This window comes from Lampris incognitus, chromosome 4 (assembly GCF_029633865.1).
Source record: "Lampris incognitus isolate fLamInc1 chromosome 4, fLamInc1.hap2, whole genome shotgun sequence".
Taxonomy (NCBI): Eukaryota; Metazoa; Chordata; class Actinopteri; order Lampriformes; family Lampridae; genus Lampris; species Lampris incognitus.
The window spans coordinates 12,658,674-12,686,641 of record NC_079214.1 but is presented as its reverse complement, the minus strand read 5'-3'; the positions used below and the strand labels follow the sequence as shown (position 1 = coordinate 12,686,641).

General features: G+C 45.0%; 1 long non-coding RNA gene across 1 annotated transcript in view; it reads left to right on the top strand.

Moving 5' to 3' along the window:
* Window positions 1–4,962: 4,962 nt before the first annotated feature.
* LOC130111874 (uncharacterized) overlaps window positions 4,963–27,968 on the top strand; it is a 108,442-nt gene continuing 85,436 nt past the window's right edge. The window contains exon 1 of the long non-coding RNA XR_008810177.1: window positions 4,963–5,084. This is a non-coding gene — a long non-coding RNA (uncharacterized LOC130111874). The remainder of the gene's footprint in view (window positions 5,085–27,968) is intronic.

The window sequence follows — 27,968 nt, the reverse complement described above, 5'->3', positions numbered from 1 at the left end:
GATTTGTACTTCCTAACGATAAAAGAGCGATATTAAGGTCTTGATTCTTGATTGGTCACTGGATTGTATTGTTCTGTGTAATCACTGGCTGATTAAAGCACATAATTACCTTTATTATTGCCTAGCTAGAAGTTAAAACTACAGCTTGTTTAGACTGACATTAAGCGGACAGATTTTTAGACATTGAATGTTAAGTATCGAAGGCATACAGTCTGACATCGCCGAGGGCCCCCTGTGAGTCGGGATCCACGGAAACGTCCTACCTCCATCCCCGTTACGGGGCCCTTGATTATGACTCCGAACACGATTTAATGATATTACACCTCTGCTAAATATCAAACGATGGCAAGACTGCTGACTAACTAGCACAGTATATGCAAGGCAACAGGCATACTTGTCTGTAGTTCTGCAACACCTCAGAAGGTAGCATACAGTCTACTATTAGACTGGGGATATTAGCAATTCTTGTAGTCCTGACATTCATTGAAGGCAGTGAAATCATTGTAGAAAGCTTTCAAACAATACCGCCGGTCTCAAAGACAGCCCAGTAATACCCAGCCCAAAGGCATCTTTAACTTCTATTGTTTTCATATATATATATATATGTGTGTGTATATATATATATATATATGTGTGTGTGTGTATATATGTGTGTGTGTGTGTGTGTGTGTGTGTGTATATATGTGTATATATATGTGTATGTATATATACACACACATATACATATATACATATATACGTATGTATATATATATGTGTGTGTGTGTATATATATATACACTACCGTTCAAAAGTTTGGGATCACCCAAACAATTTTGTGTTTTCCATGAAAAGTCACACTTATTCACCACCATATGTTGTGAAATGAATAGAAAATAGAGTCAAGACATTGACAAGGTTAGAAATAATGATTTGTATTTGAAATAAGATTTTTTTTTACATCAAACTTTGCTTTCGTCAAAGAATCCTCCATTTGCAGCAATTACAGCATTGCAGACCTTTGGCATTCTAGCTGTTAATTTGTTGAGGTAATCTGGAGAAATTGCACCCCGCGCTTCCAGAAGCAGCTCCCACAAGTTGGATTGGTTGGATGGGCACTTCTTTGAGCAGATTGAGTTTCTGGAGCATCACATTTGTGGGGTCAATTAAACGCTCAAAATGGCCAGAAAAAGAGAACTTTCATCTGAAACTCGACAGTCTATTCTTGTTCTTAGAAATGAAGGCTATTCCATGCGAGAAATTGCTAAGAAATTGAAGATTTCCTACACCGGTGTGTACTACTCCCTTCAGAGGACAGCACAAACAGGCTCTAACAGGTACTATTTAATGAAGATGCCAGTTGGGGACCTGTGAGGCGTCTGTTTCTCAAACTAGAGACTCTAATGTACTTATCTTCTTGCTCAGTTGTGCAACGCGGCCTCCCACTTCTTTTTCTACTCTGGTTAGAGCCTGTTTGTGCTGTCCTCTGAAGGGAGTAGTACACACCGGTGTAGGAAATCTTCAATTTCTTAGCAATTTCTCGCATGGAATAGCCTTCATTTCTAAGAACAAGAATAGACTGTCGAGTTTCAGATGAAAGTTCTCTTTTTCAGGCCATTTTGAGCGTTTAATTGACCCCACAAATGTGATGCTCCAGAAACTCAATCTGCTCAAAGAAGTGCCCATCCAACCAATCCAACTTGTGGGAGCTGCTTCTGGAAGCGTGGGGTGCAATTTCTCCAGATTACCTCAACAAATTAACAGCTAGAATGCCAAAGGTCTGCAATGCTGTAATTGCTGCAAATGGAGGATTCTTTGACGAAAGCAAAGTTTGATGTAAAAAAAATCTTATTTCAAATACAAATCATTATTTCTAACCTTGTCAATGTCTTGACTCTATTTTCTATTCATTTCACAACATATGGTGGTGAATAAGTGTGACTTTTCATGGAAAACACAAAATTGTTTGGGTGATCCCAAACTTTTGAACGGTAGTGTATGTATATATGTATATATATATATGTGTGTGTGTTTAATTACAGATGGCTACTGCGCGGCTAAAAATACAGAGCGATTCCGTCACTGGGCTCCAGGCAATGGAAAATGGTGAATTCGATCGACAATTTCCACAAAACCCCCCCCACTTTGCAGACACAATTTCCCATCAGCTGTAATCCTCCGCCGGCCCCCTGCGAAGTTATATTCCTGCAATTTCAAATGGGTCACAGTGGCGCGAGCCACCATTACACATGCGCCATTGTGTGAAATGTCCAAGTGGGGATGTGGGGGGGGGGGGAAGGGTATCACTCTTTTTGTACAATGCGGATGACGCGTTTCTTTTATCACGTCTTCTGTACTGCGACGAGAGTGAGTCGGGACGGTGCGACTATCCCAGTTTGTGCACGAATTAGAAAATGAGGCTATAGAAGCCCTCATTTTGTTTTGTGGTTTGTTTGTTTTTTGTTTGTTTGTTTCGTCACAGTAGCGAGGGTTTGACAAACACAGATAAAAAGAAAAGAAAAGAAGGGTTGAATGAAAAGGGGGATAAGATCCGAGAACAAAATGATTCAAATTTCCAATCTGGGGATGAATAGCGGTGCGAGCAGAGATGAGATGCAAACCAAGCGTTCCTTTGGTGAGGGGGATATGGATTATGGGATCCCGCCGCTGGTCCGCCGAGACACGGGCAATCACTCAGCCCTTTGATACCCCCCTCGCAGCCTGTGGTCGGTGCAGAACCATGAATGTTTCTTTATTTTTTTTTAATCTATGACACCTTTTAGGGGGTTTTAGGGGCCTGCGTTTTCTTGGTGGTGTCATGAACCCCCCCCACCCCCCCCCCCGAGTCGCTGAGATTTTATGCGTCTCTGGTTATGGATCCCAACGGCACAGAGATGTTGCTTACTGGATTTAAAAAGGGAAACGCGTGCGCGACATAGCACGTGCACACGCGAGCGTGCGCGTCCGACGGGAGGAAGGGTTTGTGCATGCATGTGCAATAACCGTGGCGATGTGCGGCGTCTGCATTTGTGGCTTCAAGGTACATGAGTTTTTTTTTTAAATGTTTTTTTTTTTTGCCCATTGCAGGACGACACGAGCGCACGCGCTGGTTTTTTATCCACTTAATATGCAATATGTTTCAATTCCAGTATAGAGGCAGGCCAGCCGCAAAACTGAATCATATTTATGGAGTGTGTGACACATTTTCATTGGGTGCAATTGGGCACAGATGGCTGCGATGTAATCTCCTCTGCCTGCTATTAATCATGCTGTGGAGGAGCAGGGCAGGAGATTTTACAGTAAAGGTCATCCGATGGTGTCTCGCGGTAATGGCACGTGGACATTGGGCGCAACAACGGAGAAATCAAAACAAAACCCAGCGTTGGTGGGACCGTTTTATCGTCGAGTCTGATTCTGCTGTCGAAGAAGGTGGGCGTGAAATAGTTCCACAAGGTCTTCGAGTCAAGTCAGTGTAAACAACTAATAAGACACGTTAGCCCCTAGCTAACGGGTCTGACCCTTTAGCCGAGCGGTTAGTGATGTCGCCTTGTGGTGCAATACACCCCGTATCGAATCCCGCACCGGGCAAGAAAATAACCGGTTACACTGGTGGCAGCGGTGGGATCCGGAAGTGCGCAGATCCTCAGAAGTCTCTTCGGAGCGCGGGAATAACAAAGCGCGAGGGCGCGCTTCCGGGGAGGGTGACGACTGTAAACTACTAATAAGACACGTTAGCCCCTAGCTAGCGGGTCTGACCCTTGTGGTGCAGTACACCTCGTATCGAATCCCGCACCGGGCAAGAAAATAACCGGTTACACTGTTGGCAGCGGTGGGATCCGGAAGTGCGCAGATCCTCAGAAGTCTCTTCGGAGCGCGGGAATAACAAAGCGCGAGGGCGCGCTTCCGGGGAGGGTGACGACTGTAAACTACTAATAAGACCCGTTAGCTAGGGCTAACGGGTCTGAACCTTTTAGCCGAGCGGTTAGTGATGTCGCCTTGTGGTGCAGTACACCCCTTATCGAATCCCGCACCGGGCAAGAAAATAACCGGTTACACCAGGTTAATTTTATTTGTGCGGCCCGATATCACAGATTACGAATTTGCCGCAGGGGGCTTTACAGCAACACAGCATCCTGCCCTTAGACCCTTGCATTGGATAAGGAACAACACCCTAAAAAAAACCTTTAACGGGGGGGGGGGGTAGGAAGAAAGCTCAGGGAGAGCAACAGAGGAGGGAGCTCTCCCCCAAGACGGACGACAGACGTGCAATGGATGTTGTGTTTACAGAATAAAACACAATTTACAGAACACGACATTGAAAGAGGACAACAGAATCATAACGGAATTATGAAATATATGAAGAATATGATGAGGAGGATGCCAAGCAGTGTCCATATGCCGCCAGAACCATGAAAAAACAAAACAAACCAAGCATTACATTGACTCCAATACCACGAAATATAAGCACTTACTGACTTGACTTGCTGGCTGTGCCTTACTAGCTTATCATGACACATGCCTGCTACTAGTTTGGTGCTGTGGTTTAAGGTACCCATGTCTCTTGCTTGTACCACAGTGGATATACTTCCAGAGTAATTACAATATTGCCGTCCCGTATTAATCACAATGACTTTTAGCAGTTCGTTCTGAGAGAGACGACAGGATTAATGGGGTTTGGACTATTCTGAAAGAATGTCAACTGCTTTTTTTTGTTGTTTGTTTTGTTTGTTTTTTTTCTAACAGAATACTGATATATTTCCAAGTTTCCTCGCATTTCAGAGTCAGAATCATGTTTGTTGGCCATGTAGGTTTGCACACACATGGGCCCTTGACGCCGGTTTCGTGGCTCTCTCAGTGTACTGAACATACAATAACAACACTGCAACACGACAATCTTCAGATATGTACACAAGGATTGATTTCATGTGTTTAAGTGAAAATACTGGAGTAACAAAACGGTGCCGTGTCCTCTGTTCTCTGGCAGCTATACTCTCCGAGTGGTGGGCAACGGGATCAAAGCTCAGACAGCCAACCCCGAGGTCAAAGTGAAGGGCGCCGACCCGGTGATAAATCAAATCATAGATAAACTGAAACACATCAATCAGGTGAGTCTATTTTCTTCCTCTCTGTCTCTCTCATTCCCTCCTCTCCCCTGTGATGTAACTCGGTTTAAGCCATCTCCTCATTCTCGTGCCGTCTTCCTCACTTCCTGTCCATCTGTGTGTCTGTCTCTCTGCCTGCCTTTTATCAGTCTGTCCTCACAAACTAGCTTCTATGCTAACCTGCTACATCCCTGCAGGCCTTTCCTATTTAGTGCACACTTAGCTCTTGTTTTTTTATTTGGGGGGGGGGGTTTCCCCCCTTTTTTCTCCCCAATTGTATCCGGTCAATTACCGCACTCTTCCGAGCTGTCCCGGTCGCTGCTTCACCGATCCGGGGAGGGCTGCAGACTACCACATGCCTCCTCCGGTACATGTGGAGTCGCCAGCCGCTTCTTTTCACCTGACAGTGAGGAGTTTCACCAGGGGGGACGTAGTGCGTGGGAGGACCAAGCTATTTCCCCCAGTCCAGCCCCCCCCCCGAACAGGTGCCCCGACCGACCAGAGGAGGCGCTAGTGCAGTGACCAGGACACATACCCACATTCGGCTTCCCACTCGCAGACACGGCCCATTGTGTCTGTGAGGATGCCCGACCAAGCCGGAGGTAATACGGGGATTTGAACCGGCGATCCCCGTGTTGGTAGACAACGGAATAGACCACTATGCTACCCGGCCGCTCCAGCTCTCGGTTTTAACCTTTAGATGTGTAAACTACTAATAAGACACATTAGCCCCTAGCTAACGGGTCTGACCCTTTAGCCGAGCGGTTAGTGATGTCGCCTTGTGGTGCAGTACACCCCGTATCGAATCCCGCACCGGGCAAGAAAATAACCGGTTACATTGGTGGCAGCGGTGGGATCCGGAAGTGTGCAGATCCTCAGAAGTCTCTTCGGAGCGCGGGAAAAACAAGCGCGAGGGCGCGCTTCCGGGGAGGGTGACGACTGTAAACTACTAATAAGACACGTTAGCCCCTAGCTAACGGGTCTGACCCTTTAGCCGAGCGGTTAGTGATGTCGCCTTGTGGTGCAGCACATCCCGTATCGAATCCCGCACCGGGCGAGAAAATAACCGGTTACAGATGTATGTGAAAAAAATAAAATAGCGAGGAAAAGTAAACGATTGCTCAAATACGACAGAAACGCTACACAGTCGTGTTTGAGGTTCGACGGTGAAAACGCTTCGGTCTTTTGTCGTCTTTGATCCCCGTGCTGAAGAGTCGGTGTGCTTGATCTTTCTCCATACCGTTGAGTCACAGTTGATAGGGCAATGGTCTGAAAAACAAATTCAAGTTAGGACTCAAGGGGACGAAAGAAGAAAATCGATCATTAAACTTGAGTTGCCTTTTTTTTTTGTGTGCGCTGATATCAACAAAATCCTCGTCGAGCCCTTTGGCAAAATCAATGTTGTTTTGCCGTCCGCCGCTGTGATTTATGCACCCTCCCCTTATTCCGCCGTGGTTTGAGTCGACGCTATGTTTCTATTAGGGTAATTAGATTTGGGCAGTTTCTGGGGGGAATCTTCCTCTGCTGGAGCGCCACCAACAGCTGCGTTTACAGTGGTTACCGGGGAGCAGCGGCGGCCCCCCCACGCCTGCCTCTCCGGTTCCCCGAGAGGCAGGCGTGGACGTGGGGTCGTCTCTCTTGACCTAGCGCTGGCACCCCTCCTTGCTCATTTCACACCATCTGGTGGGTGTCAGAGAAAACTCATAAATCCATATCATTGCGCTCCTGAACTGTCTCAATGACGGGCGGTGGGAATGTGTGTTGTGTTCGGGTGTGTGTCTGGGTGTGTTTTGTTTTTTTTTGCCATCTGCATCCTAAATGTGCACCTCCTCGTGCCCTGGTATCTTTCTTGTGACGTTGGAAACCACTGCGGCGAGGCTGTTTCTTCAGCAGGATTACGCCGCAGCTGATTCTCCGGTGGACACGGTTCGCTGTAACTGCCACCAAACGGGGCTTATCCTCAGCTAATTAATAATTCATAATCTGCAAAGAGGAAAAAGTCAATTTTCAAATCCAGCCACACCAGCTTTAAACTTACTCATGTTCGTCTCGTGTATTTAACCGGCTGTAAATCCTCTCTGTCAAAAGGTGTCTGTCCCCCACCGTCTCCTCTAGCTGTCCTAACATTCAGTAAGACAGATATAGTAGGTAGATATTGGTCTTTACTGTCCCGCAGGAAATTTGTTCTCACAGCCAGTACATGCAGAGAAACATACCAGCGATCACAGCACAATGTGCAGCTATACATACAGATGCATAAACACATAGCATTCATAAATACATAAACACATAATCATAAATACATAAACACATAACATTCCTTCCCGGCCTGTATCCCGGCACGTATACACGTATCCTGGTGTAACCCCTCCCATGTGGGCGGGGCCTGAGTTCTTCTAATGAATACTGGTCGCTATTACCTGAAGTGATAAACTATGTAAATTTGACGCTTAGTGCCTCCATCAGCTAGAGGAAGTGGTTAGAATAACTTCCTTATGTACCTTTAATAAACCATGTGTACCTTTAATGTAATTATATTTTAGGATCTTATCTATTTAATTAGGGACGCAACACTTTTGCTTTAAATACAAATACCAATGGCGAATATTTATTAATCACACAAAGGTTAATAAAGAAAGTGTATTTGTATTTATTAGTGAATGAACATAATAATAGAAAGATCACAATAATTTACAATACACAAAATCCAATTAAACAAATAGGCTACAAGCCTATTCCAATTCTAATCAATAATCAAAGTAATTCCCAAAATCAAGTCAACTCAATGTACAATCAATATGTACATGTATCACAAATAAAAGAAAATGGCCGGCCCATTCACACACACACACTGTAACAGTCCGTCACCATGGTTACCGTTGCGGGCCTGTTGTTGTTGAAAGTGAACGCTGGCCTAAAAACTGTCCGGGCCACTTCGCTTGTTTACTGACCGACCAAGCATAAATAAAAGCACGTGCAGACTTGGGATGGGTACCGGTACTCACGGAACCCGGGCCAGGGGAGAAGAGAAGAGAGCTGAAGAGAGGCAGAGATGAGAGGGGGGGGGGGGTGGCGACAGGCGCTCCACCGTGAGCGCAGGTCGGAGAAGTAGAGGCGACGAATGGCGCGAAGAATCCTCATACACACAGCAACACGAACAGTCACAGGCCCCAAGAAGAGAAACGGTCTCCGTTGTTGTCCACCCGAAGAGCTTTCCTTCCTTCACTGGTCCACACACCACGACTGTCGATCCTGAATCAACAGCATAGACTAAATGACCAAGTCCAAATACCAGCTCGTTTTAACCTAGCAGCAACTTGTCGCTTAGCTAGCGTTAGCAACACTCGTTAGCTAACATGAATATGAATGAATCGGTAGCTAGCCTAGCGGCTAGGCTAACCGCTAGCCGCGATTAGCTTATAACACTCTTCTAACGCCACAACGAGTAGTCACAGTTTTACACAATAGTTCCAGAAACATGTATTTACCTCTGAGATATCCTATAAGTACACACGAGTCCGCAGGAGTCACAATCCGTTGAGCCAACGTTGTGTACAAACAGCTAACGTTACAACACAGAGTAGCTTCGGTTCATTCGTCTTCGTCGTCCAGCTTTCTGACCGCTTTGCCTCAAATCACCGATGTCAAACTTCTATGTCCCGCCCCTTATCTCAGCATACATACGGGTTGGCTAGTTACAGTAAACAGTGACCAATGAAAACAAAGAAAAGGGATGAATGACATATTCATCCAGATAGAGGAAAAGATTAGCAATGGGCAGCAACCATACTGTAAACACTTGAAATAAACAAGGCCCATGAGCGAACTGGCATTAGGGCTTACTGTATAACTGATACACCCAACTTGTAACCATTGTAAATAGCAGTGTATATAACCATGAAGAGAATATAGCTTATTTATCAGATGAACTGTAACTTATTTATTTATCTTATTTATTGTAGCTTCATACAGTAGCTCAATTAAGCACTGGGCTACACCGGGTTCGAGTTATGTGGGAGCCGGTGGGAGCTGAGCGCCCATCAAAGCAGTAAAGTCATCTCTGGGGGTCGTTAATACATTACCAACAACCTTTTTTTTTAATCACAAATAATGCATTTTTTCAATGTAATGAGTGTTATTTACGTCAAGGCAATAAATAGGCTCAAAGAAACATGTTTTCAAAAAGAATTAAACACACCGTATTTTTTTTTAATAAATGTATTTCTAGTTTTCCCCCTTATCCCACCTGATTAACCCAATGGCGTATGGCCGGAACTCTTGTCGAATAACTCCCCTGGCTCACGTTTCCACAGGAAGGAGATAGTCGTAACACCAGCTTCCTTCAAACTCGTGTCGGCTGCTCTCGCTACTTTACACGCTGAAGCGTAGGGAGAATGCTTTCAGTTGCTTGGCTGCAGGCGCCCGGGTGGGCCAGAGGGGTCGCTGGAGAACAATGAGTCCCCGAACACTACACGGCTCTACACCCACTATCCCTCGGGTAAGGGTGGCCTAATGGATGCCTTACCCCGTGGACGCTCTGGCCGTGACCGGTTAACCGTATTTTCTTGTGAACGAGAACATGGCTGCACTTCACCGCCAAGCCACCATGGGGCGCAGTAGAATATTGCGCGAACTATTTGAGAGCGCGCGAGCTGGGAACGTTCGAACGCATTTGGAAGAAGCCACTAGCTGCATCAGCCAACTGCATCGTTATAATATTGAACAGAAAGCAGTAGTATACTGTTTGTTGGGTGTAGTCAGTCACTTAATCCTGGTGCCGGGCCTGGGTTGACATCTTTCAGGCTACTGAAACTTTGGCGTTGCACTGTCGCAGACTTCTCGGGCAATTTCAGGCTGTTGCAGACTCTTTGATTCAGTTGATGCTAGCGGGCTAATGTGTGTGAAAGTGTTGCACCACGTAGTGAGCGGTGAAGTCACTCTCACTCTCTTTCTCTCTCTCTCTCTCACGTTGGGCTATTTTATATTTATTCATTTATTTCCACCCCTAATGTTAGCTATTTTAGAGACCCCCACAAAGCTCAGATTATAACTCAAACCCTGCATGTATCACCCCCCCCCCCCAGATAAGGCTGGCTCTATGCTAGGTCAACGAGGCAGTTGGTGTAGTGCTGCTATGGCAGATGGAACAAAACTTCTGCCAAAAGGAGCTCTTCGCCGTTTCAGAGTCCCATATCTGCGGCCTGATGGCAGTAGTGTGAAATATGGACTGAGGGGGTGATGGGTGTCATTCACTATTTTGAGTGTAAGGCGTGTGATCGCTCTGTCGTTCATGTCTGAGAGGTTGGGTATAGGAGAGTGGATGGTTTTGGAGGCAGCATATGTGATCCTGGTAAATTTGTTTTTGTTGGAGATGGCCAGTCAGCACAGTATAGAAACAGGGGGAACAGTACAGCCGGACGGGTTGGATTATGCTTTAGTAAACAAATGCAAAATAATACTTTTGCAACAGAAAGTGCTCTGAGCTTGCGGATGATGTAGACTCTCTGCTGGGATCGTCTATCCCAAGAAGAAGTTCGGCATGGGGCCCAGGATTCTACGGGCTTTCTACAGAGGCACAACTGAGAGCATCCTGACTGGATGCATCACCGCCTGGCATGGGAACTGTACTGCCCACAACCGCAAAACGCTGCACAGGGTTGTGCGGACAGCCCAGGACATCAGTGGATACGAGCTTCCCTCCATCCAGGACATATACAATGGACGTTGTGTCAGCAAAGCCCATAGGATTATCAAAGACCCCAGCCACCCCAACTATGGACTGTTCCAGCTGCTACCGTCAGACAAGCGGTACCACAGCCTCAAAGCCCGGACCAGTAGGCTCCAGAACAGCTTTTTCCACCAAGCAATCAGGCACAAAGATCATTAAAGACACTGAGCCTGGTGCCGGACTGACCGGTACTGACCTATGGTCTACACACAAACACACACACAGAGGTAGCTTAGCATACACAAACACACACAAATGTACAAACAACTACATACGCATATGAACATTTATTAAGGGTGGGCCTACACACACACACACACACACAGCACCCTACATACACCACACTATTTATTATTATTACTGTTTTTTTGTTCTGTTTTGTTGTTATTTTATTGCTATTGTTGCTGCAGTGTTGAGGAGCCGAAACACAAGAATTTTACTCTCTTGTAATTGTATAATGAGACGTAACAAATAAAGGATCTTGAATCTTATGGCTATCAGTGACGTGTTGATCAGAGCTGAGTTTACTGTCTAAAGTGAGTCCGAGATATTTGAAGTTGTTGACATGTTCTACTGTCTTGCCGTCAATGGAGATGGGGTTCAGTCCAGGAGGGGTGTGTTTGGGGTGTTAATGACCGGTTCTTTTGTCTTGTCCATATTCAGTTGGAGGTAGTTGTCTGTACTATTGTGTGAAATGAGAAATGGAGTGTTGATTGGCTGTGATGGAGTTAGTGTCATTAGGCTGTCCTGGTATGGCAGTGTCATCAGTATATTTGGTGATGGGTGAACAGCGGATGCAGTTGTTTGTGTAAAGAGTGTAGAAAAAGGGACTGAAGACACCGAAGACGCGCTTGTTTTGTGTTCGTGTTTCTAAACTCCTACTTCAATTTGTTCTTATATTAGAGTTTGGCCTTCGTGTCATTCTTGAGCTGTCTGTTAATTGGTTAAAGGGAAGCCCAGTCCCTGCGATGAAATGCCTTCTGCTTTCCTTTCAGGCTGCGTGTAATATGGGAGGTGATCCAGGGCTTGAAGTTTGAGTATTTTCTAAAAGTTTTTTGTGGGTATGGTGGTGGGATGTAGAATTTGATATAGTCAAATTCTTATGTCACTTATACTCTGTTATCCAGATCGCCTTGAAAGGTGTCCCAGTCTGTGCATGCCGGTGAGCCTTGTCATTATGTGATGGCGTCCTCCGACCAATGGTTGGCCCAGTGAAATTGAGGCATGCGTTTCAGTTCCAATCCGTAGTGTGGAAGCAGGAAGACAGCATTATGGTCTGAAAAACTGGGCGGAGGATGTGCCCGAGCGTTGAATGCATCGGTAATGTTGCCATAACACAAGTCCAGAATGTTATCTTTCCTTGTGGGAATGTCCACATACTGGTGAAAAGAGGGCAGAACACCATCAGGTATGCAGTTGGTGAAAAGAGGGCAGGACACCATCAGGTATGCAGTTGGTGAAAAGAGGGCAGGACACCATCAGGTATGCAGTTGGTGAGGAGAGGGCAGGACACCATCAGGTATGCAGTTGGTGAAAAGAGGGCAGGAGACATCGCTAACCGCTCGACCGTTAGCGATGTCTCCTGCGGTGCGGGCGATACGGGTTCGCGTCCCGGCCGCGGCAGTTCCGTTGACCCCCCCGAATTCGCTACAATGTTTCATTTGTTTTATCTTTAACCCTCAGCTCAATACATTTCCAACTGTAGAACCGCTGGCCGGCCGGCTCAGATTTAGTATAAAGGTTTATTACGTCGGCCCGCTCCTCTTTATTTCCCTTCTGCAACGCTGCCAGCGGCGCGTACACTACCGTTCAAAAGTTTGGGATCACCCAAACAATTTTGTGTTTTCCATGAAAAGTCACACTTATTCACCACCATATGTTGTGAAATGAATAGAAAATAGAGTCAAGACATTGACAAGGTTAGAAATAATGATTTTTATTTGAAATAAGATTTTTTTTACATTAAACTTTGCTTTCGTCAAAGAATCCTCCATTTGCAGCAACTACAGCATTGCAGACCTTTGGCATTCTAGCTGTTAATTTGTTGAGGTAATCTGGAGAAATTGCACCCCACGCTTCCAGAAGCAGCTCCCACAAGTTGGATTGGTTGGATGGGCACTTCTTTGAGCAGATTGAGTTTCTGGAGCATCACATTTGTGGGGTCAATTAAACGCTCAAAATGGCCAGAAAAAGAGAACTTTCATCTGAAACTCGACAGTCTATTCTTGTTCTTAGAAATGAAGGCTATTCCATGCGAGAAATTGCTAAGAAATTGAAGATTTCCTACACCGGTGTGTACTACTCCCTTCAGAGGACAGCACAAACAGGCTCTAACCAGAGTAGAAAAAGAAGTGGGAGGCCGCGTTGCACAACTGAGCAAGAAGATAAGTACATTAGAGTCTCTAGTTTGAGAAACAGACGCCTCACAGGTCCCCAACTGGCATCTTCATTAAATAGTACCTGTTAGAGCCTGTTTGTGCTGTCCTCTGAAGGGAGTAGTACACACCGGTGTAGGAAATCTTCAATTTCTTAGCAATTTCTCGCATGGAATAGCCTTCATTTCTAAGAACAAGAATAGACTGTCGAGTTTCAGATGAAAGTTCTCTTTTTCTGGCCATTTTGAGCGTTTAATTGACCCCACAAATGTGATGCTCCAGAAACTCAATCTGCTCAAAGAAGTGCCCATCCAACCAATCCAACTTGTGGGAGCTGCTTCTGGAAGCGTGGGGTGCAATTTCTCCAGATTACCTCAACAAATTAACAGCTAGAATGCCAAAGGTCTGCAATGCTGTAATTGCTGCAAATGGAGGATTCTTTAACGAAAGCAAAGTTTGATGTAAAAAAAATCTTATTTCAAATAAAAATCATTATTTCTAACCTTGTCAATGTCTTGACTCTATTTTCTATTCATTTCACAACATATGGTGGTGAATAAGTGTGACTTTTCATGGAAAACACGAAATTGTTTGGGTGATCCCAAACTTTTGAACGGTAGTGTATATAAAACACCGCTCTGCCTGTGTGCCCCATTAACGTGACAAACTGGATGAGAAACTATCCAAGTAATACTTAGTTATATCAGTTTAGCCATGAACCCGTGCACATAAACACGTACACATAAATCCCCGGCTCTTCAGAAACCGGAAGAGCTGAGTAGATGTTATGGGAAAAAAATGCGAAACGGAGCAAAAGGGGGGGGGGGGAAAGGGACCTTGTGGTACTAATAAAACTCCCCCCCCCCCCTGTGAAAAGCACATTGTGAGGATAAGCGCGAGATACGCATGCAGATATCGGATTGGATTCATTTTTTTTTTTTGTTGCCCTTATCTAAACATCCCGATTCTACCTCGCTTTTATTTATTAGACTCTGACCTTGGCTGGCAGGGGTGCAGAACCGGGCTTCCGTCCCGGCTTTGTTGAAATGGAAACACGCAAATTGCTATTCGAAGCAGGGGCCGCGGCGAAACACAAAACAGCAACGCAGCTATTGACAAATTCATCATGCAATCCGAGAGTACAAACTCCGGGTTTCATCATCTCGCTCATCAGCGGCTCCTCGCTATGAATTATTTGTGGGCTCCTCTCCTCTCCTCCTCGCCTGTCCTCTCCTCTCTCCTCCTGATGCGGTAAAACCCATCAAGAATCTATAAGCAGGCCCCGGCCCCTGTGTCTCTCAATCAAAATCAGGGGCAAGCAGCTCCTCACCCAGTCTGCGGGTTGAATTATTTACCAGTCATTGATGTGGTGGTTGACCAGCAGTTTTGTTTGTGAATTATTCATACGACCCCACCCCCATTCTCCCCCTCCCCCTCTCTCTCTCTCTTGAAAAAAAAGAAAGAAGAAGAAATAAATCATTGACCTTTTCTGTTTGCTGTGTTTCTGAACTTTCATATCTGTGTCATTCAGCCGGCCGGACGGTGGATGTAAACGGCAGAAACGTGCTACTGCAGAATGCTATGATGTGATGGCTGACTTTATCCCCTTTTCTTTCTTCTTCTTCTTCTTTTAGGCGGTTTGCCTTCCAATGAAATAGTCTCATTTCTTTAAACATTTTCATTTCGCCCCATGCGGAGCACTAACTACGCCCGTGACTAAACGTGGCTCGCATGCGCTCAGTCGCGTGGCCTTGCAGCTCTCGGGACGCGGCGTTACCACCTCCAGCGCCCGGGCCTAATTTTCAAGCCGGCGTCGACTCTTGCATAATCTCGAGCAACAAAATCATTCGGAATAATGTGAAATACAAATAGCTGGCTTAAAGCTTAGACTCCTGAAGTGTAGATACCGACCTCAACTTTACCATACGCAACCAGCTTTCTCTAATGCCGGAATAAAACGACGTATTGTTGGAGGCGAACTCAGCGCTTCCACGCCGGGATGAGTCTCGGGCATCATTCAAAAGAAAAACCCCATTAATTTCCGCTGGGCCTCACACCTAAAGATAAAACGTTCATTTCTAAACTGTAAACGGCCGTTCGTTCCTCGAGATGGTGAGTTTTTTTGGGGTCACTGCCAAGCTTGACACAAACGGTAAAGGTTAGAAGCCGCTCCTGAGAAATGCACACCGCCTTTCAAAATACGATGCCATGCAAAAAATAAATAAATAAATAAATCTCTATGCAGTACAGTCTAACATTTGTGTGTTTGTAGTCTGGTGTGCCACTCCTGCGGCTGCTATCAGGCTGCTGCAGTTGGTCCCGGATAAACACCCTGTCAGCACTGTTTCCACGATAGCAGGATGGAAGTGACATCCGGTGACTTGGGAGAAGACTAAAATCTCGACACTTTGTCCCTCTACTTTCTGACAGGCAAACGTCGTCGTTGTGAAACGCTAAATCTTCTCATGTGTCCAGATATGGAGGCGGCGGGCCTTCCCGAGGGAATTCTAATCAGTGTGAGGAGGAGGAGGAGCACAAAACTGTGATTCGGCTGTTGAAACTCTCACGGTGTGCAATGCAAACAGTATCTGATTGAGCTGGTCCCCCACCCCACCCACCCCCACCCTTCTCTCGGATGATGGTCATACAGCTAACCTCTGATGTTTTTGTTGTTGCACCAAACCGTAAAAATATGGATTCAAGCAATTCCACATCTACACTAATATTTTTCTCATCCATCAAACGCCTTTATCCAAAGCAACTTCCAGAAAGACTCGGCAATTAGCAGATAGAGTTGTGTGTCAGTCTGCAGGCATCGCAGGGCACCCGGGGCGCATATTAGGGTAGTAATCACATCGCAGCCAGGAGAGCGTGACGTATCAAGTGCAATTAGCAGGAGCACGGAATGAGGAGATCACCAGCAGTGATGCGGGTAACAGGGGTTTTCCAGAGGAGCCGGACAGCGTCACAGCCCCGTAAACCGGCCATGCTTCAAGGATAACGGTCGGTATTTTTAAACCCGGGCCCCTATTTTCCCATCATCCGGGGTCTAGATGACCAGTAGGGACAAGGATCTTCGGGATTGGTCCGGTATTTAGCGAGAACGCCACCGACAGGCTCAGATTGTTATTGTAAGCAGGCGCGGATCTACGGGGTGGCAGCTGCCACCTCTGGGACACAGTCTTGCCACCCCTGTTGCCACCCCATTTATAAATCAGATAAAATATACTTTAAAAACGTATTATGTACATGCATGGTGAGGGTCAGTGAGACCCGCACCAAACTCATCTCAAACAGTGGAGAACAAAATACATTCGATGAAATCCGAGTTTTGAATAATAATACTTTTAGAATAATGTCCGTTGCCCCCCTCCTTGAACCTCATGCCACCCCTTTGCCACCCCAGGAAAAAAAACTCTAGATCCGCCACTGATTGTAAGGATCTGACATGATGGAAGGGACCCCTACAAAGATAGACGTGTTTCCTTTACGGGGCATCCGGGTGGCGTGGGGGGGTCTATTCCGGTGCCTACCAACACGGGGATCGCCGGTTCAAATCCCCGTGTTACCTCCGGCTTGGTCGGGCGTCCCCACAGACACAACTGGCCGTGTCTGCGGGTGGGAAGCCGGATGTGGGCAAGTGTCCTGGTTGCTGCACTAGCGCCTCCTCTGGTCGGTCGGGGTCCCTACAGACACAACTGGCCGTGTCTGCGGGTGGGAAGCCGGATGTGGGCAAGTGTCCTGGTTGCTGCACTAGCGCCTCCTCTGGTCGGTCGGAGTGCCTGTTCGGGGGGGGGGGTAGCGTGATCCTCCCACGTGCTACGTCCCCCTGGTGAAACGCCTCACTGTCAGGTGAAAAGAAGCAGCTGGCGACTCCACATGTATCGGGGGAGGCATGTGGTAGTCTGCAGCCCTCCCCGGATTGGCAGAAGGGGGTGGAGCAGCAACCGGGACGGCTCGGAAGAGTGGGGTAATTGGCCGGACACAATTGGGGCGAACCCCCCCCCCCAAATTTTTTTTCTTTATGTTTCACTCCTTCCGGTCCCTGTTTGTAACATCCCTTTTACTGCTGCTGCTATTTGCACGCGGGGGGCGTGGTTTGTTTACCAAAGAAGAAGTCGCACCGCATCTTATCAGAGTTGACCATTTGTTCCGTTGAGCTAGCATAGCCGGAGACATAAAGGAACTGCTCACAATTTATTGCCAAAGGCATGGCTGAACATTTAGCTGATTTCGACAGTGTGGAGGAGGCATTTGAATTCGATGGCCGCCCGTATTTATCTGAGCCAGATTATACGGATGAAGAGCCCCTAGAAATTGAAGAGAGGATATGATGCGGGGGGGGGGGGCGCAACAGGCAGAGGAGGGTGAACCAGCTGATCCGGACACAGTTCAGTGGACACAGTTCAGTGGGAGAAACGTGTCATCGCTGATATCAGGGACTTCGTCAGACTCCGCCGACTGCAGGTATCCTCCACCTTATAAACAGCACGGTGGCATAACGACCCCCCGCACCGTATATGCATACTGTAACGTGCACGAGTGAGTAGACACGCCGGATGGCTGGTCTGACCCTTTAGTCGAGCGGTCAGCGAGGTCTCCTGCGGTGCGGGCGACACGGGTTCGCGCCCCGGCCACGGCAGTTCCTGTGGTTGCCCCCCCGCCCCCCCCCCCCGAATTCAATTTGAATGGAATGAAAAGCCCTAATTGTTTTGACAAGAGAATAGAAAAGTGTCTCACTTTGCATTGTTTGTTTGGTGTCGTTTTCGCCACCTCGAAATTGACCAGCCGTTATTCCTTCTCCAATCAAACCCCCCCCAGCCGGAGCTGCCGTTGCTTTGTGCTACTGGGGACACATTGCTATTGGCAAACGCCAAGCTAGTCGTTTCCAATCCAGGCTGCGGTTACGAACCAGCCAAGTGACAAAACGTTTGGATTTAATTTTGCCTGCATGTGGGACAGCTGTCCGTTGTATTTTTGTGTCCCCTGACGGCGACCTGTGTTTAGCCGAATCACGTTGGTATCCTGACAGGGTCCAGCCATGTGTGAAGAGAGGCTTTTCAGCAGATTTGGCATCGGAGTGCCTCAGATCCCGCCCCCCCCCCCGCCATTTTCCTATTCTCACATCGACCCATCCTGGAGAACACGTGTATATATATATTTTTCTTCTTTTCTTCATGTATAACTTTGTTGACCCAGTGCAGTTATCATTATTTGTGTTTTCTATTTTCCACCATCAGAATTGCGGCTGGGGTAGATTATCTAAAGCGGTGGTTCTCCATCCAGTCACGAGGGACCCCCGAGTATTGCTTGTTTTCTACTCTACCAGCTAGTTAATTACGCTCACCTGTTGCGTCAGGTGTTCCAGCTTGCTAATAGCAACAGGTGAATGTAATTAATTACCCAGAAAACCAGCGGCACAGGAGCCCCCGAGGAGTGGGTTGAGAACGGCTGATCTAAGCACGTGTTGTTCAGCAAGCTGATGAGAAACCTCGTGGAGCGCTCATATGCACCTGCTGAGGGCACGTGTCTGGTTGAATTGTTCAATATGGGGTACCGTTTGTAAAAAGTTGCACCTTCTGTTTACCTGCTCGGGTTTTTTTTTTGCACATTTAAGCATTGCCAAATGTAAAAAAAGGAAAAAAGCAATACAATTTGGACTGTCACTTTTTTAATCATTTAGAGAAATTCATGCAAAATATTGTAATGTCTTTTTCAAGAGTAATGAGCTGCATTAAAGCAACATTATAAAGTAATATATAAATGTTAAATGGAAACATGTAAATGTTAAATATGAATGTAAAAAGGTTATATGTAAATGTAAAACCTAAATATGAATTTCTCTGTGTTTAAAAAAGTTACAAGTTGAAGGTTGTATTGCATGTTTTATACGTGGTGACGCTAAATGTGCAAAAACTGAGCAGGGGAAACAGAAGGCGCCAGGTTTTACAAACGGCGCCCCCTTGTGTAAGGGTGCCCTCACACCTGGCTCATTTGGAGCAGTTGTTTCGAAACTGGGATAGTCCCCCCCCCCCCCCCAAAGGTCGGTTCGTTTGGGCCTATGTGGACTCGGCAACCGTTCTCGGATGCGGGACAAGAGATCACCAAGAAAGGGTGGTCTCGGCCCGCTTCCAATCAAATTCTGGAGCGGTTCGTTTGCAGTGAGAACGCAGTCCGACCCAGCGGACCAAAACGAGCTTACCTGATGTGTCTTCGGAATAGAAAGTAAAAGTAGCAATACCACAGCATAAAATTACTTTGTTACAAGTAAAAGTCCTGCATTCAGAACCATATTTAAGTAAAAGTACAAAGTAGCAAAAATAAAAGCACTCATCATGCAGAATGGCCCATTTGGACTATTGCATTAATGTGTTCATCACTTTAATATTGCAGCTGGTAAAGGTGGAGCTAATTTTAATTGCGTTACATACTGCTGGGAAGCTTAGTCTATAAAAAATATAGTTTATTAGTTGATTTATAATTTGTGTTAATACTCAAATCGGCAAAGTAACTAGTAACTAAATCCGTCAAATAAACGTAGTGGAGTAAAAAGTACAAGATTTCCCTCTGAATCGTAGTGGAGTGGAAGTATAAAGTATAAAGCAGCATAGAAGGAAAATACTCAAGTAAAGTACAAGCACCTCAGAATTGTACTTAAGTACAGTACTTGAATAAATGCACTTAGTTACACTCCACCACTGCATGTTGGCATATCAGAAAAGCATTATTACATTCTGAATTTCTGCGATATATCGGAGATATTTATGAGAATTTCTGAGATATTGCTGATGTTCACAACATAAATTTATCTAACCAATCTAACCAAGGGAGTGGTGCTAACACTAGCTAGCTGCTCCAAGCCTGCATTTAGCAATGTAGGATTTGACTTTCGAAGCCCTGTTTTGTCATCTGACTCTGTTCGTGTTTTTTTTTGTGTGTGCCCCTTTTGGAGCCAGGCCAATTATTGTAAGGTTAATGTAATGTTACTGAGGCTGGCCGTTGACAGAGAAAAGGAGGCAGGTGAGAATGGGAACATATGGAGAGGGCAGAAAAGAGTACCGGAAGCTTGGTTCACAGAAGTGGGCCGGTACTGGTGAGTACCGGCCCACTTCAACCACTGTCAACACGTTATTCCCAAATGAAGTCTATATTCACAACCAAAGTTCATGTTGATACTCGTACCGATAACACTGGTATGGCAGCCAGAAAATCGTGACATCTGTAGTGATGAGCCTGGGAGTTTGCTCCATTTTCAAATCGTTGATTCAGAAGGTAGCGATGAAATTCCCACGTGAAAATTCGGACCAATGAGGGAACAGTTTGCTCACGCATGGTGTTCGCTTAACAACTTTGGCCCTTTTTTTAAACATTGCCAAACTGAACCAGGGTGCGAGTGAGACACTGGAACAAATTAGTCCCTGATTCGGAACAAAGCCAGTGGACTATAGGTGTGCAAAGGCCCTAAAGCGGCAGTCCTGAAGATCATCCGTGTTGCAGCGGTGCTGAGCCCTCCAAATCCCACAGATCAATTCAAAATGAATTGAAATGTCACCAGTGTTGCTGTCAGCACTTTGCCCATCACTGAACAAGATGAACCTGAGTTTAATCTGTTGGTGATGCCTCAGTTGTAAAGGTCTTCTATGACCTTGCTGTCATATCTGCTTGTAAGTCACAAGAACTTAATTTCTCCTTCAAACTCTTACCATCTAGCTACTACAGAATGGTAAGCTGTAAAACAATATGCGCCATATGATTTTTCGCTGGTACACCCTGCCCGACCATAACCATTAAAACGAGCAAGTACAAAAGTGTTCATGATTTGGATATTTGATCAGCTATTGTATTAAATATGAAATAGAAAGTATCAAAAAGACCTCTGTTTATACGTTCAAGACTGTGGTTTTAATGGAGAAGGGCTCAAAAAAAGTGGGAAAATAATTTGACATATCAAAAAGTAATAACAGTGATAAGAATAATAATCTTTATTGTAATAATCTCACAATAATAATCTTTGTTTAGCACTTTTCAAAGCTAATGTTAATAAGTGCTTTAGAAAATGTTGTGCTATGATAATATCATGTACCCAACATCCCCAGTCACCAATTTTTTTTCTACTGCAATGCTGAACGTGATCAAATCAACATTAATTGCCATGACAACCCAATTTCACAATAAGAATCGCTAGAATGTTTGTCTCATCTAATCTAGTTAAACCATTAGACTAGCTCTAAGCTATGATGTGAAGATATGCAGCCTAAATATGCAGAGTGCATTTGTACAATAGTTAGACAAATAGCACATTTTTCTCAGCTGAGACCAACCAAGACACAATTTTTGTTTGTACTCACAAACAAGGTAAAGCCATGCGAGCGGACTGTAATCGTGGGCTTGAGAACGTTTCTCTACTCGTCCGATTGGCTTCCCCAGGTCACATGTCAGGCTGTGGAACTGACACCCCTCTTGATGAAGGAGGACACAGTTGAGGATATATGCTCAGATTTCGCCTTAGTGGTGACGTCCTCTGAGGGTGTCGTCACTCCTCCGGGTGACACCTCTCCCCCAGGTCATACACCTGCCATTTGGATGAATGGAGAAATATTTTCAAACACACAATTGCAGTCTGTTTGCATGTTTTCATCTTGTATGTGATATCAGGAGTCAGGAACATGAATTTGTCATGTCATTCCATGCACTCGCGCACATGAAATGAAACGAAATATGGTTTCCCCCAGCCCACAGCATTGCAACACAAAGACACAAACGTGTATCCAAACTACAAGAATACATATATGCAACATATCCAAAAAAAAATTTCACTGTCCAAAAGAACGAACGCCAGGATGACTGTCGGAACTGCCAGTCTGCATGGGCTAGCAGTTAGCTTAGCCTGCCCCGCTTCCGCGTCCTGTCAGAACGCCCTCGGTGTTTCCTCTTTGGGCGCAGCTCCAGGCAGGGCCGTGGTCCCTGGGCCCACCGGATGCAGCAGACCAAGCTCTCCCAGCCGATCCAATGCCAGCTCTCCCAGCCAGACACCTTTGAGCCCCCGCACTCCACATGATGACACCAAAAACACAGTCAACGCTAGGTGAGCCTGCCGCCAGACCGCCCTCAGTGTTACTGGAACTACTGGTCTGCATGGGCTAGCAGTTAGCTTAGCTTGCCTGCTTCCTACTACTATATAGTACTACTACTACTATTACTACTACGACCCGTACTACTACACTACCACTACCTGGATGACTCAGATGGATATTTGGACAGATGATATTCACTGACTGTTCTGAAGTCATGTTAGGAATGGAACAAACTTTTTTATGGAAATGACAAAAACAAAACCCCAAAATATTAGTGAACTCCTAAATAAAAATGGAGAAAAAAAAATGGAGGCTAAAGCTCAGTGATATTCCCTGTGAAATTATTTTGTATTCATTGTGGGGGTTTCATGATTTTAGCCTGTGCACAGGGTGGAGTATTCACAGTCGCCTCAGGCAGCCAGATTCATTTTCTGGAGGGAGAGGAAGAGGTCAGAAGGATTTCAAAACAACGTCTAGTTGATATCTTCTTCCACATCACTCCGTCCTTTGCTGTTGCGCAAAAGTGATGAATTGGTTCGTTCCTGACTTGCAAAACACATTACGTCTAGCACTGCGTATGCAGAAAATTAAGATATTCTTGTCAGCATTAAAAGCCATTTAATCATTGACTTCATATTCAATGACGTTCAACTAGAAATCATTCCCTCAAATTTCCTCAAAGTGAAAGCGGTGAGCGTTGCAAAATGCCCCAGAGGGCTGCGCTTATTCATTAGATTTGAAAGACCTTTATTTTAAACTTCTTAAAAGGGTTGCACATTTGCCCTGTAAACCCCAAAGCATTTGCGAGACCGTGAGAAGTGTTCCCCTACCTGCCCAGACATGCTACCTGCTTTAAATGGGGAGGTTATGATTATGTTTATGACATGTGAAATTCTTAAGATTTTATAAAATTGAGTTGCCATCACTGTCCTGTACAGCTACACCCCTTTATATGCTTTATACATGGACACCAACATCACTCCTGTCTACACCTTCCTCTGCTGCTACTACTACTACTACTACTATTACTTTTGGCTGCTCCCGTTAGGGGGCGCCACAGCGGATCATCTGTTTCCATCTCTGTCTGTCCTCTGCATCTTCTGTCACACCAGCCACCTGCATGTGCTCCCTTACCACATCCGTTAAACTCCTCTTTGGCCTTCCTCTTCTCCTCTTTCCTGGCAGCTCCATATTCAGCATCCTTCTCCCAATATACCCAGCATCTCTCCTCCACACATGTCCAAACCATCTCAGTCTTGCCTCTCTTGCTTTGTCTCCAAACCGTCCAACCTGAGCTGTCCCTCTAATATACTCGTTCCTAATCCTGTCCTTCTTCGTCACTCCCAATGAAAATCTTATCATCTTCAACTCTGCCCCCCCCCCCAGCTCGGCCTCCTGTCTTTTCATCAGTGCCACTGTCTCCAAACCATACAACATAGCTGGTCTCACAACCATCTTGGAAACCTTCCCTTTCACTTTTGCTGGTCCCCTTCTGTCGCAAATCACTCCTGACACTCTTCTCCACCCACTCCACCCTGCCCGCACTCTCTTCTTCACCTCTCTTCCACACTCCCTGATACTTTGATCAGTTGACCGCAAGTATTTAAACTCATTCACCTCCGTCACCTCTACTCCTTGCATCCTCACCATTCCGCTGTCCTCCCTCTCATTCACGCATTTGTATTCTGCAGCTGTGTCTACATCTTACACCTCTTTATACCCTTTATACACGGACACCACCATCGCTGTCCTCTACATCTACACCCCTTTGTCCTTTTTTCAAAACATGCGTGGGTTGAGACGCCTGAAAAAAGGGCATTTAGTTGCTCTTTAACAGGTGGTAGCTCTTTTCATAACCATTCAAACCTTTCAAAAGATACCCAGCTGATGCCCTTCGGGCCTGTTTGTACTGTTGGAATAACAGTTTTGGGGGTTATAAGCGCGGCAGTCAGATGCTTTGCCCGTTTGATGAAATAGCCTTTAGCACCAGGTTGATAACTGGATGCATTTCAAGTGCAAATGCCAAATGCCCAGTAGATCCCTTCGTAGAAAAACAAAGAAAATCTCTGCCACAGTATGTTTGAATTAGGTTCATACAGTCTATATGGCCTGGTAGCATGCCAGAAAGACTGGAGACAGGAACCAAAACATTTACCCTCAACTCAACCGTGCGTGAGAAGCCAGTGAAAGTGAACGGGATAAAAGTTAGTGTGGCAGCATCTGATGGCAATACCGGTGGAAGTAGGAAGGTTACTGGGTAGAAAATAAAAATATTGAAAGACTCCCTCACAATTTTCTCTGATCTAGTTATTCAAAAATGTCACGCTCATGTAATTCCACAGAACAATTGCATGTTATTCGCATTTTACAGCTTACAAATGTTGTTACCTTTAGTAAAATGTGTTGTTAAATTACATTGAGGCAGCTAGTGCTTCACTGGAGCAGCCATCTATTCATCCAAAACACCCTAGTAGAGACCAAAAAGTGGCCTCAATGGCCTCTGTCAGGAAAACCTCAGCAAGACTCAATGCACAGTTGAGTCTCACAGGTGGATTTAGGGTTTTCATAGAGGGGTACGAGGAGATGATGGGGAAGGGGTAGGGATGGAGGAGGTAAATAAGCAAAAGAGCTTATACTATTCATGAGGGCTGTGCTGTATGACCAACATCTCATATCCTGATATAGGTCATTTCATATCACGATATAGCACCTTTTCTATAGATTTAATGAATAAATAGTTTCTGGTTCATGCCCCCCAGTGTGTGTGCACACGCTGTGTGTGTGTGTGTGTGTGTGTGTGTGTGTGTGTGTGCGGAGGGGCAGCCCCGCCCTAGCTGGACCACCAGAGGAGAGTGGACCATAAATGACAGCAAAACGCAGTAGAAACTCTCTCACTGAGCTGAAATGAAACGAGTGCACATAAATTAGGTTATGAATATGAATAAACATGGTCTCTACTGAGTTTTGCTGTCATTTATAGTCACGGTAGTTTCTCGTCTCCTCTCCTCTGCTCTCCATTTCACCCCGGGCGGGGCTCAGCCCGTCACACATGGAGCTCAGTGGGGCGGAAGAGACACAGACAGCGGTGGAGGGATGGAGAGTTGACGACAGCTACACTAGCTGCCTTACTGTAAGTGCAATAAAAGCTCTGCAAATAAAAAGCCTATAAGAGTAGTTTATTAATGTAATCCACACAAAACATAGAGTCCAAATGATGAAAAATGTTGCCATAAGGAGTGTGATTTGCAACACAACGAAATAAACGATATAGCATAATATGAAATGATATTCTACCGTCACATGATATATATTGTCCTATCACACAGCCCTATTTTTCATATATGTACAGAAAACAAGGTTTCCCATAATATAAAAATCAAATATAACAGGTTTTAAAAGTGTTTAACCTGTTAAAGCAACAGGTTTCCATATGTGGGCATCGTCACACAATAAAAGTAATGATAATATTAATAATAACTTTATTTATGCAGCAATTTTCTAAAACAATGTTGCATAGTGCTTTACAAAGAAATAAAAACCAGACAAGGTAAAAATAAGAGTAAGACCAGATAAATAAGACTAAAAATAAGAAAAGTATATCAAAAGCTTTCATAAAAAGGAAAGTTTTAAGACGAGCTTTAAAAGAAGCTAGAGACTTGGTTTGTCTTAGTTCAACAGGAAGAAAGTGCCATAGTGTGGGGGCTCTATTAGCAAAAGCCCGATCACCCTTTGTAACAAACCGAGACCTAGGAATAACCAGCAGGGCTCAATATGTGGATCTTAATGGTTGAGAGGGCATATACCGGGTCAATAAATCAGAAATGTATGTAGAAGCAAAACCATTTAAAGCCTTAAAAGTGAGCAATACAATTTTTAAATCAATTCGAAATATAACGGGACCAGTGTAGGAAGGTCAGCACAGGATTGGTATGGTCATGCCTCTTGGTCCCAGTAATGAGCTAAGCAGCGGCATTTTGCGCCAAATGCAGGTGGTGGAGGGAGCCCTTGCTGATACCAGAATAAAGTACATTACACTAGTCAAGCCGAGAATAGATAAATGCATGTACAAATTTTTGCAGATTGGCAATTGATAAAAATGACCTAATTTTGGAGATTAGCTTGAGCTGGAGAAAGCATGACTGAACAACATGTTTGATTTGATTATCAAAACTGAGGTTATCATGGAATATTACCCCAAGATTCCTAGCAGCCTGCTTAAGACTACCTGACAGACCACCAAGATTAGTAACAAAAGGGCTGATGGAATTTTCGGGACCAAACAGAATGACCTCAGACTTATCATAATTAAATCTGAAAAACATGTCAGACATCCATGATTTAATGTCAGAGAGGCAAGTTGTGAGATTTGCTAGGGTGCTAGGATCTGTGGGTTTTAGTTGCATGTATAACTGAGTGTCGTCAGCATAGAAATGGTAAAGCAAGTCATGATTTTGAATGACCTGGCCTGGAGGCAGCATGTATATAGAAAAGAGAGGTGGGCCAAGAGCTGAGCCTTGAGGGACACCACTACTCAACTGAGCTATCAAGAAAGTAGAGACACAAGTCCATGAGGTAACACACAGCCAAAGGGCCTAACTACTGTTACAGTAACAGTGGTTAAAGTAAAGCATCAGCAGCATAAGATGTAACAATAAGACAACAAATTGACAGCACCAAAGTCCAAGACATCACTTAAGCCAAGTCTGGCCAAGAGAGCTACATCTACTCTGTTAATATGACCAAATAAGACCGACAACCATTGGAAAAAAATGATAATGGTCTTAAGGTATTCAATCCAACAAGTTGGACACCGATAGATTTCAATTCATTTGAGTTTTATTTTACTCGGAGAAACAACCATTTGATTGTTTTATTCGGCTTTTTAACCAATGCAAAATTCCTACATTATGCTGTCCAATCTCAGATTAGCATGACATCTGTCATTTATGTGGTGAATGAGTTAAAAGAGGACAGGTGCGTGGTCATTGCCAAAATTACATCATTACATCACACAATCAAAGTTAAAATCAGTGAAAGAATACAAAGGTATGAGAATATATACATTTTCAACAGGACATATTTTAAAAACGTAGGTATTTAATTTTGTTTAGTGCTTTTAATACCACTAATGGGAGGTTGAGTTGTACCTTATGCACCCCTTTTCAAATTGCAGATACTGGCCATCATGTGCCAGTAAAGGTAATGGGGCTCGGGGATGTTCCTTTTGGGATGAAATATACCCCAGGAGTTGTTCCTATGAATTCTCCAGCACCTCGACCCCAGGACCTGTCACTTCCAAGGGCAAGTGAGCAGAAATGTCCATCAACCGCCCCGAATAGAACCTGTCAACTAGAGTAATTGATCATTCTGACATTATATTTGGATAACTAATGGTTGATCCCTCTAGTGTTACTTATATATATAAAATTACCCCCCCCCTACCCTGGCCAATTACCTTACTCTTCACATTCGGTTTCCCACCCGCGGGCACGGCCAATTGTGTCTGTAGAGACGCCCGACCAAGCCGGAGGTAACACGTGGATTCGAACCGCCGACCCCTGTGTTGGTAGGCGTTACTTATATTTCAACCCCACACCATGCTCAAGATGTGCTGAGCCACAACAAAAACGCAACAAAACAGTGATACTAGTGAATTATTCACCACTACATTGCACACCAGATATTATTCTATGAAAAAAATCCAACCCCT